At 39.9% G+C, this 17,878-nt stretch overlaps 2 non-coding genes across 2 annotated transcripts; both read left to right on the top strand.

Annotated features, from left to right (window-relative positions):
* Nucleotides 1-2,780: 2,780 nt before the first annotated feature.
* trnal-uag (transfer RNA leucine (anticodon UAG)) lies at nt 2,781-2,862 on the top strand. The gene has a single exon. It is a non-coding gene; the product is annotated as a tRNA-Leu (tRNA).
* Nucleotides 2,863-9,067: 6,205 nt separating this feature from the next.
* trnan-auu (transfer RNA asparagine (anticodon AUU)) lies at nt 9,068-9,141 on the top strand. The gene has a single exon. It is a non-coding gene; the product is annotated as a tRNA-Asn (tRNA).
* The last annotated feature ends 8,737 nt before the right edge of the window (nt 9,142-17,878 follow it).

Below are 17,878 nucleotides of genomic sequence, written 5' to 3' on the forward strand. Positions count from 1 at the left end.
ATTTTGTGTGATCTTCACTTTTACACTAATGTGCCATTTATTGCTTATTAACATACTATTTTTCATTAAATTTATATTAAGTAAGACCTGATGCATTAAAATAGTATTATTATTATTTATACTTACTTGTGAAAAGAGGATTGCTGAGATTTTTGCAGATTTCTCCTTCATTGAAAAACGTGATGGTATTTAACCAAAATGGCGACCAACGAATATCAGCAATGCATTTTGGTATATAACTGGAAAAGATGCAGTGTTAGATATGTTTTCAATTTCAATAATATATGCATTTATTAATGTTGTCGATATTACGGTTGTAATTTAACATTGATAATACATTGTGGCAATGTGTCCCCTGCTACGTGCTGATGTACAAATTTAACGCATGCAGTTAGTAAGGAAATGGTCAGTGTTTTAAGGTATTCTATTATATATAATTACATTATGGAATAGGATGGGGACATCATGTTGTGATCCAAAGAGCCTCAGACGCACAGCAACCAAACCAGGATGGATTCTGCTGGGAACCAGACTGAGCTCATTCTCATTCCCTGTGCTGAAAACAGAATCAGCTCTTTGCCGAGCACTGTCTATAGCTGCTGGATGGTGCTCTGCGTCCTACTGCTCCAGCAATTCCTTCGACTAAAGAGAGACCACTCGGGGGCTTTTAACCTTTTCAAAGCTACAGGCAGGACTGAAGCTGGAGATATGAAGGCACCCGCTGGTACATCTTCTCTAACTTTCACAATCGCGACAGACTTCTCTTTAAAAAAAAGCAGATATAGCCCTGAAAAAAGCATTAGCTTTATCAGTTTTTACATTAATCGATTTTGAATCTAATTTTGATATTTGACATTTGATATAATTTTTATTGCATTTTACATAATAATTATAATAATAATAATAATTATTGTTTACACTTATACAGCACTTTTCTGGACACTACACTCAATGCGCTTTACAGGTAAGGGGAACTCCCCCTCCACCACCACCAATGTGCAGCATCCACCTGGATGACCACAGAGAGTCAGGACCTCAGTTTTACATCTCAGCCGAAGGACGGCGCCTGTTTACAGTTTAGTATCCCCATCATTATACTGGGGCATTAGGACCCACACAGACCGCAGGGTGAGTGCCCAGCGACAGAAACCAGATGGTACCGTGTGTCGGGCTTGGCTGCAAGCAGGACAATGATGTCACGGGGACAAAGTAGAGAAAATCAAAACGGTTCTATAAAAGACCTGTGTCAGCTGTCGGTTCGTACTCTGGACTCTAAATCCACCGATCCGATTTCAAATCTCTTTAATACCTGAGCTGCGGCTTCTTCCGAGTACTTATTCGTATAATTAGCACGAACTGCACAGGCTATGAATCAGACCATTTCAATTAATCTGATCAGTGTAGGACACGTTAATGTAGAATTATTAATAGGTTTGTTAGTTCAGGTTTACCCACCTGAACTAATGTAGAATTATTACTTGGTCTGTCTCTTGTTTGTATATAAATGAATGTTTCTGACAACTTAATGTTAGTTTTACGATGTAGGTCAGGCGTTGACATATGCACGAGTATACGAAATGTCTCACTCCTGATTCAACTCATGTTCTATAGGAGATTGGCAATTCCTCCTGTTTCTCGTACAACCATATCAGAACAGAAGCCCAAGTCACCCAGCTGTGATTTAAGATCGACTGGCATCTTTATCCCTTTTTTGTTCGTGATCATTATTTTCTTTAGTTATGATCAATATTGAACTTTTTTGAAATGAAATGACAATAATCAAACGTGCAGGCAGATTTTTGAAAAGTATTCGGAATTGACAGGGTGCCCCTTTGGAACAGTGTTCAGAAAATGTGAGAAAATGAAAGTTATGTAAGCTCTCACACAAAGCATTGAAGATTGGAATCTGAGTGTAAAAAAGCTACCCGTCTCCCAATGATAGGCAGGGATACACACCATGACTCGAATAGACTCAGCGAACTTTAACACCTATGATATTACGAGTGCTTTGCACGTGTCGAACTTCAAGAAGGAACTACTACAACAGTTGTGGACATAATTCAATACCACCGGCAAAGTCCAATGCTGGCAACTTCTGAGAAAATAATGTTCACTCATGGAATTTGGTCTTTGAATGGCTGGCGGGAAAATTCATTTATCCTCCTGTTGCACCCTCAGCTGAAACATGTTAAAATAACAACGCAGATTTGTTGGAGAACCTGACAAGAATTATTGGGTTAGCACTGTATGTATTCTTGTATATTTACTTAAATTTTAATATAAATGTAAACATGCATGCTGTATAATCTATTGCAATTTTAAAATATGTTAGCTGAGGATGCGAGGGGGGCTATTATACCTTGTGAAACAAGCAAGGAACTGTAAAAAAGGCTGGTATTTGAATAAAATTGGCAATCACAAGAAAACCACAATTTATGTGGTATTATCATCAATATCCTTCAAAATCTACGTTCAAATGAAGGATTTGAAGAAACTATGAAAAAAGCAATAGTAGTAGCAGAGGATTTTGATTTTTGCTCTTCAAGTCAGTAGATCACCGTAGAGTTGCACCCCTACAAACAGCACAAAGGATGAAACTCACCTCCTTCGTTATTGCTATGTTTGTGCCGGTGAAAGTAGCGTTTGTGCTATTGAAAGCATCTCGGAAGATGAAGGTGCAGTCACTTCCACATGTCATGATATCATTAGATCCGACGACAAGAGCTGAAGCCTCCGGCATTTTCCAAGTCAGCAATGTGAGGAAGATGGAGCTGGTGGAAGGTAGCGTGGCCGAGCGGTCTAAGGCGCTGGATTTAGGTTCCAGTCTCTCTGGGGGCGTGGGTTCGAATCCCACCGCTGCCAAATGTTAATGTTTTAAGACCTGCAATACGATCAGTAAAAGCGCTTTTTGTTAGGCTGCGGGAGATGTTTAGAGATAGACTTTCTAAAAGACAGGCTTAACATCAAGGCAGAAAAAATATTTTATTTTCTCAACAGAAATTCTCTTTGGCACATTCAGCTTTATGTAGGGAACAATATCTGCCGAGATCACTTTTGAGGCAGTGCACATGATAGTGTACCGGCAAGTACATTTAATATTGGCTGTGGTGGTGAGCTGCTTTTGTCTGTGAAACTTTTAATTCTTCACGCCGAATCATTGGCAGGGGTAAAGCTTATTAAATCTTTGAACATAGCGCTCCATCAGAAGTACTTTGTTCGTGATCAAAAGAGATCAGAGGATTAACTTCATGAATTCACATAGCATACCTTACAGGAAAGATTTAAAAGGGGAATTGATTGTGCTTCCTGATGTTGTTCCTGTGGTTTCTTTGGATACAAAGGTGAATGTTCTTTGACGTTCTGCTAGAGTATCCACTGGGTGGGTTTTATCGATTAGCTCAGATAGGTCATCAGTGCTCCGTCTCCGGAAAATAATCAGCACTGTTTTTTCCTGTGCTGTCTTTTAAAACATATAAGATCACGAGTTTACAGATTTCTCCAAATAACAACTATACATTTTAACCCAGCGGTTAGCATTCCTTCAATCCAATAGTTTTACTCTGGGTTAAAAGCAGCGCAATATACAGAGAGATGATATTCAAATATTTCAACGTTCTGTTGGATTACCTGTATGGAGATATCGCTCAGAATTCCTAATATGATTTTGAGTTCAGTTTTGCTTTACTACTTTCAGAGTCTTTTATTGACCTTGCTGAAGCAGAGAAGTGACATAATCACAAATGCGACCTACCTGTGCTGCTGTTTCTGGTTAATAATTATTATTGCGAGGAAAAAAAAACAGCTTCTTGCATTAAGAGCAAGAGCAACCAACGCGCTCTCTTGTTGAGTTGGGTTTTTTCCGTGGTGCTCTTCCTCGGATGCAAAGTTATTTGGCGAGCAAGGACCTCTGAGAAGGAGCCTGAATCCGTCAAGAACTCTGAAATTCTAATATCGCACTACCGTCTTGTGTACAGAGATCTGCTTCTTCCTTTTTGAGTGTTTTGTTGTTTAAGAGCACACTTCCTACCTCGAATGTTAGTTTCACGATATGTGTTACCAGATCACAGATCATCTTGAAAAGATTTGGGGATGCACTGGCTCAGTTATTTGAAGGAACCTATACCACCAACGCACTTCTGAGAAGCACCTGCACATTTTCGCAATCCTCTCTCTCACCTACAAAGTTATGAAGACACAGATGACCAACAAAAACTAATTTGATTCACTCAAGGCTTCACTCTTCTGTTGTGATGTCGTTTTAATTAGTGTTAGCTGTGATGAGGTGTTGTTTCTGTCTCTTAAAGTTTAAGAGTCTGCTCCTTTCTTCCTGGTATAGAAATAACATGTTCCATCTTTGTTTACAAACACCACTGTAAATTATTTGTCCATCTCTAAAGCCTGTGTGTATTGACAAGGCAATTCAAAAGCACATATTAAATAAGAACACGATCCTTCTTGTTACCATTCACGTGGTTGGAGCATTGTTTCGCCCTTTAACGTTCTTCTACAATATTTACAAAAGGGCTTTATCACTGGAGTTGTGTGCATCGGTCCATGAACATCAGCTGTACTGCTGTTTTTCTATGCGTAATTTAATCACAAGCACTTAAAAGATGCAAAAAGGTTTCAAAGAAAACATAATTGAAATACAGTCGAGTAAGGAGGTAGAAAAACGCACTCCCCCGTTGAAGAATCAACCACCGTCGCCCATGTGACTGGATATAAAAATAAATTATTCATTTCAATTATTCATGAAGGGTGGATTGTGGTCAGTGAACATATGCACATCTTTAAGTCAGTTCCACCATCTGTGCAATAGGGGATGTAGCTCAGTGGTAGAGTGCATGCTTTTCATGTATGAAGTCCTTTCAATCTCTGGCATCTCTAGATGTCTTAAATTATTGTGCTCACATTGCAATCTTCTGTTGAGTAAGAACTCTTTGCTTGTGTTCATAGAGAGCCAGGTTTACACAATTAAATTCAGTCACACACGAAGTGCTACAGTCTTGCTCTGCTGTTTTAAATGTACCTCCAAAGCATTTCGTTCTGTTAACTACCAAATGATTTGAACTAATTTTACGTCATATTCAGGAAATCCAGAGAAGGTCATCAGACTTTTAGTGGCTGTTGAAGAAAACACCTGTTGAATCTCACCAGGGATTTCTTGAGAGATCATTCAGCGAGCAAGTCCTCCCTCTGGACTCCAAACATTTTGGGTTAAACCGTTATTCACATACTCTAACGAAGAGAAACGTTAGTGTCTTCCGGTGTGTGAGCCCATTTCTCAAAAAAAAAGTTATATAAATTGAATTGTTCTACTTTTTAGGCTTGCATAGTCTTATTCATATTTCAGTTAAATCTTTTTTTCTGTAGTAACATCAGTTGATATTAATATTAGCCCTGATTTATAATTGTTTGTAATGGTTGATCTTAAGTAATTTTGTAATTAGTTTCAGTTTTGAAAAATCATGCAGAGAAGCTACCAAAACTGGTAATGTTCATATAATGTGTAATGCAATAGCAGCATTTTGGGTTGAAAACAAAAAGTATATCTTTGTATGAATCCTAACACTTCATAGGCAGCATTCTAGGACTTCTCGCTTCAGATAAAGTTGTCAATACATCATAGATTTCTACTCAATCAATATCAGCAGTGTTATCGCTACCGAATGCTAAATATAGATCCTGGCAATACTTCGTGAGATCTTCGTAAGAAAATCCAAAATACTACGGAAGGAATCGAATTTATACGTTTCTTTGGATCGAGAAGATGATCATTATGAGACTCAAAACATGCCTGTCTTTTCTTTTTTCGAGGACAAATGAATTATTGAGGTGTAAAAATGGGTTCAAAACCAAAATCACCTGCTATTGCTGCTGTTTCTTCAAATCCTTCAACTGATCATCGATATCGAGGAATAATATATAGTTTCTTCAAATCCTTCCACTGATCATCGACATAGAGAAATAATATTATACAAATTGTGGTTTTCTTTTAATTGCCAATTTGACTGTAATTACATCTTCGTTTACAGATGTCTTGCATGTATCACAAGGTATAATAGTCGTCGTGCGTCCTCAGTTAAAATGTTTTAAAAAGTACGACAAAAGTACAACATTTATGGTTACATCCATATTAAAATGAAGGTAAATATACCAAGATATTAAAATACAATTGTACAGTCCTAACTTAATAATGCCTGTGAAGTTTTCCAACAAATCCGAACTGTAATTTTGAAATATTATAGCTGAGAATGAAAAGAGAGTACAAAGATCAAATTCAATGAGTGAAAATGCACCAGTAGTTCTCTAAACTGAGTTTCTTCCCTGAAATGACTTGCTTGCGAAGCACCAAGCAGCCTTGAACAGTTCGCGGAAATCAAATATACAGTACAGATGGATTCAGAGTGTGCTTTCCAACTTTTGTGCAACATTTTCCTTTGATAGGGCAGAGTTGTCTTCACAATCTGGGTTAAATAAAAAGGTGTGTCATCAGTGTTAAACAGCTTTCCTTCTTGGGGAACAATGGTTGTGTTCCATATTTTTAACTATTTTGGTTTCAAGATCGCAATTTAGTGTGAAACATAAAAGCCAGCTGGATAAGCTTGATTAATTTCCCTCACGGGATCAATAAAGTATCTATCTATAAACCTCTTACATGTCATTTACAATGACCTTTCAACTAATAGCCCGTGCAGGGATCAAACCCCAGCTGTTGGTACGAGTTGCATAAGGCCCTGTAACGCGCAGATAAGAAACTAACCTCTGCTTCTTCATTATATACACAGTGAGCTATATATGCGAGCTTACTGACCCCTGCGGGCTCTGTATTTGATTGCGGTGGAGACCGGCTGTGGAGATAAAGTGAGACGGGTGTGTACATTAAAAGGCTCATAGCGTCCCTGGAAGGGCTCAAACCACCACCCTTTTTGTTAACAACCGAGCCACAAAGACTCATGTACAGCTTAACACTCCTCGGTCTCAGTGAAAGTGATACACTCCGTAAAATTTCAGGAGATAAATTTTTAAAGGAAAATCACCAACAGTGGCCGAGATCTACTTGAGTTTTTCATTCTATACTGCGATTTCTGTAGGGTACTCTGTGAAAATATGAGTTTTGACGAGAAGGGATGGACATATAAGGTCAGAAGGCTTGGGGAATTGAACTTTAAGGTGAAGACTGCGGGTTCAGTAGCAGCAAAACCTCATCAGTATCAGTTGACTCTGATATACTTTGAAAATGAACTTGGAGATTTAGAGTCAGACGTGCTACCGTTGCACCATGGGGTACTTAATTAAAAAAAATAGAAAAACAGTCAGTGTTCCTGGATCTGTTATTGAGAACAACACCTGCACATCAGCTGCGCAGGAAGAATAAAATGTGGTCTGGGATGAAGAGACTCTCTTCAGAAGAGCGGTGCTCTTCACAGAATTTTTTGTGAAGCTGATTTGTCTCCTTTCGGGAATTCAAATTAGCTGATAGTCGTGACCTCGTGGTGCAAAGGTAGTGTGGATCTGATTAAAGATCAGAAGGCTGCGTGTTCAAATTGCATTGAGGTCTACTTTTAGTTTTTCAGGTTCTGCTCGTCCTGAACACAGAATTCACACCATGCAGTTGAGTTCTATCTGTACACAACATAATCTAAACAAAATAGAGCCCTACTGGACATACAGTTAGGATCTCACACAGCGAATACCCTTGAACACAAGAGAGAAGGCACAGTTCACATCTGCGAAACATCACATCTGTCTTTAGAGACAGCTACATCAGAGAATGGGATCCCGGAAGTTTCAAATAACTTCTTTTAATACAGGTTCAAGCAAACCTGAAAGTTAGGGAGTTTCCGGACACTTTTGTTTTATTAAAAAGTGTCTGAAGCCTGAAAATGTAATTTGAAAAAAAAAACGCTATTGGACATTAGCAGGTACTTTTTGTAACGATTTGCTATTTCATGCTGGAAAACAAAGGAAACAGACCCAATGTTTGCTTTCAGGTGCGGTTCATTACATAATAGACATCTATTACTGTGGAGCTTGAATAAAATTTACACGAGCCAGGTAGAAGTCGGACCTACAATCTTATGATCCAAAATCAGATGCGTTATTTATTAAACTGCTGGTATTTCACATAACCGAAATTCCCCCATAGTGTGCTCAGTGTCGCTACTAGTAATATACCGCCCCGTCTAAAATTTCAAAGTGAGAAACGTGTTTTCTGATTTTTTATGAGTTTTAAAATATTATCTCTTTAAATCACACAAAGGGTTTATGTTTCGCACTGAAATTCCGATTGATTGAGAATTCAAAGAAAGACTGTTTTCTTCCACAACACCGTATAATTATCACATCCACCAGACTCTCCAACTTCTCCAGACCTTGCTGGGTGAGCATTTGCTCCGATAAATTATGTCACGTATCATGTTAAATCACTTCTTCTCAACACAACACTTCCCGGTCCACGTTTTCTCTATGAAAAAAAGACATTTTTCCCTTGCACGATTTCTAGTTTTTTATCAAAGCGTACAGAAATAAAAAAGAAGAAGAAATAATGTTGCAGAAGAACTTTGTCGCCCTTGTTAGATGTCAAACGCATTGGACATGAAAAATGCCAGATAAAAGCCAGTTCTCTTCGTTTCTCAGTGTCGGGGCTGCTACTGTATGTAAAAGAGGCAATTTGCTCTGAGAGCAGGTTCAGCGCTTTCTGAACGCAGATGTCTCAGAGCGGTGTGTCCAAGAGGCTGTAAAAGGTAATGGTGGTCCTGTCACCGTAGCCTAGTTGGTTAAAGTGCCTCTTTATTGAACAAAAGAACTGTGATTCAAATCCCAGCCGTGTCTTTCTTCCTATCTTGTAATACAGAACGTACCATTTCGGGCAATCACAAAGGGCTTGATTTTGTTAAATGCATGTGTTCATTTCCTTTCAAAAACTTGTTTTTGATGAAATTCACACAGCTTGCGAAACATGAAATTCAGTTCTTGGTTATCAGTGCAGAAGAAATATTACCGGCTGGCAAAATAAACGGTAAGAGATTTTTTTTTTTGATTCGAGAAAAGACTCCACCAGTCAGTCTCTGTGGCGCAATCGGTTAGCGCGTTCGGCTATTAACTGAGAAGTTGGTGGTTCAAGTCCACCCAGGGATGGGTTTCTTCTGCGATGTAAACATTGTTTTCGCATAGGTCGATTGGATTTCTCAGCTAAACCATAGCCATTTTAATATTTGTAGGAAATGTGACTGTTCAACACTTGTCAAAAATGTCCAATAATGCCCAACATCGCAACTCCCCAGAAAACCATATTCACCCAAGAAAAATGATCGTCGAATCGTCATTTATACTCCCATCACATCTTCTGCTGAAATATTTTAAAAATACAATGCAGATTTGTTTGAGAAGTTGACAAGCATTGTTTTGTTAGCACTGTGCAGTTGGATTTTGATATTTGGACATATTTACCTTAATTTTAAACTGTAAATACTGTACAATCTATTGTAATTGTGTTGTAATATTAAAATATGTTAGCTGAGGATGCAAAGGGGTGAAAGGGAAAGGTCAGAGGGTATAGTAACAACAAGGTTAGGATTGGTGGAGGTGGTAGGGGTGTTGATGGTTTTTCTCTGTAGAGGATGATTGAGTTTTTTATCCTTCTCTGAAGTGAGAAACTGGAAGAGTGCAGTTGAGAGATCTGATGAGGTTAGTTATAAAAGGAAGTTGATGTGGAGCTGTTAGCCGTAAGAATTCCTTAATGTCTTTGATGTTGTCATCAAAGATAAACTGCAGTAAGCAAAGATAAAAAGAAAACTATCTGTGCATACTGCCCTGTCTTTCTAACACCTGAAGAAGGCTCCACGGCCAACACGTCGTGTTTCCTTTCTTCTCTTTTCAGCTGGAATAACCCTTTACTTGTTCCTTTGCAGCCTACGCATGCTGACGCAGCTACTCACCTGATATTTAACATTCCTATAATCACAACTATGAATGTCCACTGTGGGTATTTTTTCCATGATTATTTATTCTATCATTGAAGCATATTTTATGTCATACCGAAGTGTCATAATCACCGATTTTTTTTTTCATTTAGAAAGTCAGAAAATGATAAATCACTATGAATTGCATTTAGCCTGTTCTGATCTAGAGTTTCTATATACTTTAACATGCCATGTTCACAATGTCACAACTCAGAAATGCAACATTGAAGTGTTGTAATTACCAATGTACATAGTGTTGGAACATTGAGATGTTTTGGTAATGAGGAAGGAGGGACATGCCATGTTCACAGGGTCATATTTGAAAAAATGGCACTGTAAAATTTCCTAAAGTTCAGGATTTTGATAGTCTGTTCCATTGTCTCTCACACCTCAGTGTCAGAATTTTTAGATGTTTTTATAACCAGGGGGTAGGTTTATAGCAAGAAGCAGGAAGTGCCATCACCTGTTGCTCATCCTCGGTTAACCATATGTTCTCATATGCCATGTTCTAAATGTCCCATTTATATTAAAAAGTTCTTGTAAAATGCAAGATTTTAAGACTTTTTATGATCAGAAGGCAAGGTCGTGGTAAATATGCAGAAAGTGCCTGTGAACTTATGTTTTGCCTTTGTCTTATTTACTTATTGTGTTTGTGTTATTGTGAGTTTTGAAAATTGGTTTACAATTTTCTGAAATGTGTTTCACACAAAAATGTTATTTGGATAGTCACTACTTACATATTCCCATTTACTGAGGATAAATACAGTAATCCATCCTGATTAGTACTTTTAAAAATTACTGTAAAGAGCCATCTACAGGCGAAAGGCGGCATAACAACACAGCAGCAGCATTAAAGGCAGAAGAAGAAGCTGGCGAATAAGAAGCCAGCTTCAGCCTCGTTAATGCAATACCATTGGGTGAGGTGGAAAAATATTTCTTGCTCTGAATCCTAACATTTTTATAGGAGGTGTTCTAGTACTTCTTGCCTCAGATAAAATTGCCAATACACTTAATTTCTACTCCATCAATATCAGCAGCATTATCGGTACTGAGTCCTAAATGTACGTCCTGTCATCATATAAAATGTCAAAAGTTTCGACTGCATTCAACTGATCAAATTTCTCTTCGATGACAGTTATAATTTTATCCAAAATACATCCAAAACAAATTTGCACTGTTTTTTTTTTAATCCAGAAGAGCATCATCATGAGACTCAAAACATACCTGTTTTTTCTTCTTTCCAGGAGGAAGGATTGTTCAGATTCAAACATTGGTCCAAAATAAATGTACTCTTCTATCGCTGTTGCTTCTTTAAATCCTTCATTTGAACGTCGATATTGAGGGATGATATCGTACAAATTGTGGTTTTCTTTTAAAGCAAATTATATTAAAATATGAGCCTCTGTTATAGTTGTCTTGGAAGTTTCGGAAGGTATAATAGACCCCCTTGTGCCCTCAGCTAAAATATGATAAAATACAACAAAATGTATTTACATAGAACAGCATTTATGGTTACATGTATATTACAATTAAGATAAATATACAAAAGTATTAAAATACAAATGTACAATCCTAGCATAATCATGCTGTCCAACTGTCTTTTTTGCTTGTCAAGTTCTCCAACAAATCTGTGTCGTAATTTTAAATATTCTAACTAAGGATGCATCGAGAGCATAAATGAATTCTTCTGCTAGCCGTTCGAAGATCAAAGTCCTTGGCTGAATATGATGTCCTTGAATGTTGGTCATTATTGGCCATTCCCAGTGATATTGACTTACATACTTAATTGTTTAACAAAAACATTCACATTTCTTGCAAATATCAAGTGGGTTAAGGTTTTGCTAAGAAATCCGAATAAGTAGAGATGAGGTTTACATTGCAATAATGAGAAGTGCATTTCTGGGTGGGCTCAAACCACTAACCTTTAAATTAACAGAGACTCACGTGTGTCCCTTTTCTCCATTTGCAAGCTTAAAAAAAAGAAAATAATGCTTTTTTCTTACCAGCCTGCGATATACAAGGCAAGATTTGTATTTCATCTTTAACAAGCTGTATGAATTTCATGAAAAGCAAGTTGTTCCAGAAAGAAAATGAAAACTTGCGTTAAACAAAATCAAGCTGTACGTAATCATCCATAGTGATACATTTTGTAAGACAAGACAGGAAGAAAAGCACTGCTGGGATTTAAGCATCTCCTGTTTAAGAGGAAAGCATGTTAACCAAATCAGCCAAAGTGCCCTCAGTGTATCAACACCATGTCTGAGTCAGTGATTGCAGCTGACTGTCACTGGAGGACAGTTCATCGTGAACAAGTCAGCCTGCATAATGAGGGGGAAGAGACTGACTTCTGTGATGCAGTATCGACAGATACTCACCTTCTGTCCAACTGTTCTCTGCTGCATTTTGGATTAGCAGGTAAATATTAGTTTCCATGCGTGTGTAGGGGTTTTGTGTATTTACTGGGACAATTATTAATTGTAGCAGTAAGTCACAAAATGATTCTTTGATGGCTATTAGAAAACCGACTTTGCGGGTTAACTCATTAACGCACACACACAGATACTAATACACTTATTAATACATAAAATGTGCATATAAACATAACATATCTTAAGAGTGTGGGTTAGCAGAATACAAAAGGTATATATTAAATCATGAAGAGTTCCAAACCAAGAGGGACATACATTCAGTATACCATTCATTTAGACTGTTTCGTAAATGAACTGGGATTACAACTTCTACACTAGATACTCAAAAGCAAGTACATCACTCATAGGTATTAGATTGATATCAATTGTGGTTGAGGTAACAACTGAATTCTCGAGCTGTAATGCAGAATGTTGAATACTCATCCGATCTGTGTGGATTCAGATCTCCCGCGGACATAAAGAAGCAGTGGCAGGCTGTTGTTGTGTGCAATCGGCGAGGAGGATGAGATTCCTGTTGCGATGCGCTGCTGATGCTCTTTGAAGACCGGCTAGTTAGTGTTGGCTGAAACTAGCAGAGCTTGTGCACATGGAAAGTGACAACGGGTCCAAGCCAGTCACACTCTTTAGATGGGAAGAAGACTAGTTCGTTCCCGATGTAGCGCTAGTCCTGAATCCTGAGATTCAGCTGTCGACAGTTCCAACCGTAGTTCACTCGTTGATCAGGCGAGCTTTGAAGGTGGAGTACCCGCGGTTCACGGGGCTTGCTGCTGGGCTAACCTCGGGCGGATCCTTTGGTTATGCGTGGGCAACCTCCGTTCTCGACTCTTAAAACAAAGTTAAGTCCTGGCACTCGGACACACTGGCCGTCACGTGATTGTCCGAGCTGAGTCTGAGAACGTCCTGGAGGGGCACCTTCTGGGCATCGTGCTGCCTGTTTTATCTGGAGGAACTACGGTAGTTCAGTGGCTTAAAGCTCCGCGGGCATTCGAGACCCACGTGGGGTTACCCTGCCCTACCAGTTCCTGATTGGCTGATTGAGGTGGAGGATGAGTAACAGTGACCTCTGACCTTAGGGTTGTAAACCTTGGGATGAACCTCTCCCATGGAATCTCCCAGACAGTAAGGCGCCAGAGATGACCACTTATTAGGGTGGCTGGTGAATCTCAGCCTTGGGAGCTGTTCCTTATCAGGAAACTCTATCAGCTAGAAAAACACCTTAAATGTGAACCAGATGGAATGGCCTCTCTGTATCCAGCTGCACTGAGATGAGGGAGAGAGGGACTGGCAAGGGAGCAGCAAACTTAATTCCTGTATTTTAAATACGCCTTGCCGCTACACAAGTGTCCTTAGAAGAAAAACATCTTCTATGATAGTGGTACAGTCCATCACACCCCTCCTATAGCCTTTCAAAGAGAAACAAAACTGACAACAAAGTATGTCTATGTGTGGTAATCAACCAGGTCTTACAAACATTCTTAAACCCTTCCACCTCCTTTCATTGCAAATGATTTGTACATGTTAGAAGGTTAATTTTGGCTTCTGATATTATGGTGGATTAAGAGTCCTGAAATCTTTGTAGAAGTACAAAGATGAAAGAAAGGGCAGTGTAATCATGGCCAAGAGAAGGCAAATGTTGGACTATCTGCTTGGATTGAATGGAGCAAAACGTAGGCAACTCCTTGAGCAGAACCTGCTTCATCCTTCAGACTGGGGTTTCTGAAGATCTGTACATTTGAACTTTCAAAGTGACTAAAGTAAAGGAGTTTTCCCTTTTTACCACATAATTCCCACAGATCAACACTAACAGAGAGCCTAATTCCAGACAGGATTCAGTCACTGTCTCTCAGGCATCCCAGCAGTGGATTTCATGACTTCAGAAAGCCATCTTCACCAGTGGAGATCTCAATGCTCTGAGGTTTACTGGCAGAGTCTCACACTGGGTAATGTTAGATGTTGATAAATAATGTCCTATGGAATTCTACTATTGATAAATTCTACTATGGAACTGCGATGTGTCTTGAAAAAAATCTTCTATGATAGTGGTACAGTCCAGCACAGCCTTTAAAAGAGAAAAAAAAAACAAGGTAAGTCTGTGGTGTAATCAATTACGTCTTGCAAACATATTTAACCTCTTCCAGCTACCAACATTACTGTTGGTACTGTTTACACATTAGATGGTTATTTTTGGCTTCTGATATTATGGTGGATAAAGAGCCCTGGAATCTTTGTAGAAGGACAAAAGAAGGAAAGAAAGGGCAGTGTAACCATGGCCAAGAGAAGGGAAATGTTGGGGAGAGCTTTTTTCATTCACTTTTTATCATTGTTTTTCCAGCCCAACAAAGATCAACATATATGAGCAGGCATCCTGTGCCAAATCCAATCTGCCTTCCTTCCAAGCATACAGGAATGTGAGTGAATTAAATATTGACATATGAAAATACACAAAAATATGCAATCACACTGTAGTGTGCTTTCTGAAGGCACCAGTTCTGTAGGGTTTGGGCATTTACTGGGACAATTATTAATTGTAGCAGTAAATCACAAAATTGATTCTTTTGATGGCTTTAGAATCCAACCATGCGACATAACTCAAACAACGCACACACACAGGTACTAATACACGAGGATACATTTATTAATACATAGAATATGCATATAAACCTAACAGATCTTATCGAGAGGGTTATCAGAATACAAAAGGTATATATTCAATCAGTTACAAAGTGTTACACATATCAAAAGGACATACGTTCAATATATCATTCATTTAGACCGTTTCGTAAATGAACTTGGTTATAACTTCTACATTAGATACTCAAAACAAGTACATAACTCTTAGGAATTAAATTGATATCAACTGGTTGGGATAACAATTGAATTCTCGAGCAGTAATGCAGTGAAGTTGAATACTCATCCAATCTCTGGGGATTCAGATATCCTGCGGACTCAAAGAAACAGTTGCAGGTTGTTGCTGTCCAATCCGCGCTCTCTGGCTCGGTGCCAGGCTGTGCTGTGCGGCTTGCGACAGTGCGCTGTTGATGCTCACTGACCGGCTAGTTAGTGTTGGCTTTAACTAGCAAAGTTTGCGCACAGGAGAAAAGATGACTGTGGGTCCCAGCAAGTCAGGAAGAAGACCAGTTCGTTCCTGATGAAGCGCTAGTTCTGAATAGTGATTCAGCTGTCCACAGTTCCAACCTGTTCACGAGGCCTGCTACTGGTGCTAACCTCGGGTGGATCCTCTGGTTACTCTCTGGCAACCTCCGCTCTAGACTCTTAGAACAAAGGAAAGTTCTGGCACTCGGACACACTGGCCGTTCCGTGGTTGTCTGGGCTGAGTCTCAGGATGGTCAGGAGGCGCTCTGCGAGAATGTCCTGCCCTTGGGAGCCTTCTGCTCCTGGGCCGTCCTGCCCTGGAATTCTCCTTTGAATTCCCTTTAGAAAAGTCCACAGAATTCTCCTGAATCTTACTACAGGCTCTCTGTGTTTCTTGTTTTTACCTGGAGGAACTTCAGCTCGTTGATTGGTGAAAGTTCCATGGGCATCAGAGTCCCACGTGGGTTACTTGGCCCTACCAGTCCCTGATTGGTTGATCAAGGTGAGATATGAGTCATTTACTCCTGACACCTAGGAATGCAGTCCAGATGTCCATCTGGCACTCCCTAGACAGATAGGCGCCAATGGATGACCATTGATCATGATAGCCAGGCTTAGCTAAGTGCATCCCCCTTTGGGAGCTGTCCCTTATCAAAGAAAACCTTAAATCAGCCTGCATGAGTAGTTTCTCTGTGGCTGCACCACAGAGATGAACAGAGATGGGGCCTCATTTGGGAAGGCTCAGAACACTTAATTCTTTCTTATTAATAAGCCTCGCTGCTACAACACATATGCAGTTTGAGCAAACATAAGACAATAACCAAGTACCACAAACTACCAGGCATCTAGTATCATTAGCAGTTCAGGTGGGGAGCTGCATCACCATGTGTAGGCTGCAAAGGAACAAGTAATAGGTCTATTCCATGCTTAAAAGAAAAGAAAGAAAACACAACATTTCAGCCGTGGAGCCCTCACACCTGAAGAAGGCTCCACAGCTGAAACGTTGTGTTTTCTTTCTTCTCTTTTCATCTAGTGTCATTAGCCTTTTAACAGTTCCTGTCAAAATAAAATAGAAATAGATAACATTCTAGAGAGAGTTTGAAATACCAAGATACAATTTAAAACATATCTCTTCCACTACAACCACAATATTTTGGAGAGATCGTTGAACCTCACTGTTCTGACATGTCCGTTAGCCTCCGTCCGGCTTCAGCAATGAATGTGGCGGGGCACATTCTGAGGGAGATGAGGTCAATCATGTGGCAGGAAAACCACGCTATGCTTTTTTTTGAGATCCTGAAAAGGACAGAAGGGCCATGTATATGTGTGCAGCTGGATATGTAATTACAGGTGGCGTAGCAGATTCTGCTGAAGCCCCACTGCCTGGTGTGGACGGTAGCTGTGTATATTGCAGCAGAATTGTGCATGTGAGATCAAGGGGGCATGTCATGTGTTTCAGCACTTCACTCCCTTCAGTAGCACATGATTCCCTGAGTTCGTTGGATGACCTGTGGACCGATCTTTCATGATGAAGAATTCCTTAAGAAGAATAGATCTTGGCCCACCATCCCAATGCCTCCGTCTCAAAACAGCAACCTCCCACTGCCCTTAGTCTGCAAGGCAGTCCTTTCAAATGCGATGACAACGCCTAGACCTTCGTTGCCTATTGTACGAGCTGAACTTTTGTGCTCATCAATTCAACGCTCTTTCCATCAACTCATCTTGTCTTTTGACGCTTCGTGTTTTGCGCTCCTTTGACTATCGGCATATCGGGTGACTGCAAACACTGAAGTTCTTGCTTACGGAGTGTGGAACATTGTTTTCAAGTGATCGCTGTTCTGTCATGTTGACGCCAAGTGAATCTTTCTTTGGCAACATGGGCAGGCTGACAGCAGTGCGAGCGAAAGTAATGGCAAATTTCTTGACTTATTTCTGAATGTGAATGTTCTTTAGAAAAGGGATGCGGCGTTGCTTCTCGCCCGTGTAAAGGTCACGCATTCCAGACGTGGTTATGAGCAAACAGTTGCCGCAAGTGTTTGAAAAGAGCAAGAGAGGAAGCAGCCCTGCCCCATGTGAGGATCAAACACCTTTTGGCACATCAAGCTCTAAGCACACACCTGGAGGATGCGAGAATTGATCCTGCTATCTCCCACATGCAAAGCAAGCGCTGTACCATACAAACCAACCCCCCTCACTGGGGCTTATGCCTCGGCGTCACCTAGTGCCGCTTGTTCCCCTCTTACCGGGCACAGTTCACTGCCCTTCGTCTACAAGGCAGTCGTGTAATTGCGGCTTTCTTGACTTATTGATGAAGGTCTGACTGGACGAGCGAATGACGCCTCTCCCCCATCCTCAAGCTCGCTGACAGATTGAAATGGAAAGTGCTGCTGT

The sequence above is a fragment of the Lepisosteus platostomus genome, chromosome 5, assembly GCF_059453375.1.
Source record: "Lepisosteus platostomus isolate fLepPlt1 chromosome 5, fLepPlt1.hap1, whole genome shotgun sequence".
Taxonomy (NCBI): domain Eukaryota; kingdom Metazoa; phylum Chordata; class Actinopteri; order Semionotiformes; family Lepisosteidae; genus Lepisosteus; species Lepisosteus platostomus.